Below are 828 nucleotides of genomic sequence, written 5' to 3'. Positions count from 1 at the left end.
ACATTTGTATTCCAAACATCTTCTCTGGAAAGAAATGTCTCCTGTGGAAATTTGTTTCGGAAAACTGATTTCTGAGCTGTAGTTTTGTTTATGCAGTTTGATTACATACTTTTTATATTTAAGATTTGTATACCAAATAGAAATATATATGTATAAGACTATCTTTTGCAAATAAATATATAATGTATTTTGCACTTTTTTATAAACTTTGACAAGATATGTGAGTAATATTAGAGAAAAAAATGTAAGCAGTTTGTATATCATATACATACATTGCATATGTGTGTGTGCGGCCCCACTACTGTGCATATCAACAGGAACACCACGACACAGAAGGCTGTGACAAAATTTCAGTTAAACGTAATAGTTTTGCGGAAGTGCTTTTGAGAAACACATCACCTCTTACATCACACATTAATGGGGGGAAAAAGTTAAGGATCAGAAACTACTATACTCACATCAGTTACTAACTTAAGTATAAGAGAGAGAGGGTGAACTTTGGATTTTTATTCTATATATAAATGCGTTATTCTCAAATACGAATAACATTACACGACAATAATGCACAAATGCGTCAGTTTCCAAATTAAAAAGAGGCAAATAATGCAAACTCCGTAAGATTTTCTGTTGGCACTCGAAGTAAAGCAACGGTCACACTAGTCGCGTATACGGGATCCCTGAGTGTCTGCCTGTCAGATAATGACAGGGTGTTTAGACACTACATTATACACAGTGTACCCCGCATTATCCTATCCCAGTACTTACAAACATAAACAATAGGAGTCGTAGATTCTGTGAGTATCATGGCATGCAGCAGGCATGAGGACA

This window comes from Penaeus monodon, chromosome 21 (assembly GCF_015228065.2).
Source record: "Penaeus monodon isolate SGIC_2016 chromosome 21, NSTDA_Pmon_1, whole genome shotgun sequence".
NCBI lineage: Eukaryota > Metazoa > Arthropoda > Malacostraca > Decapoda > Penaeidae > Penaeus > Penaeus monodon.
Note: the sequence above shows the minus strand (reverse complement) of the source record.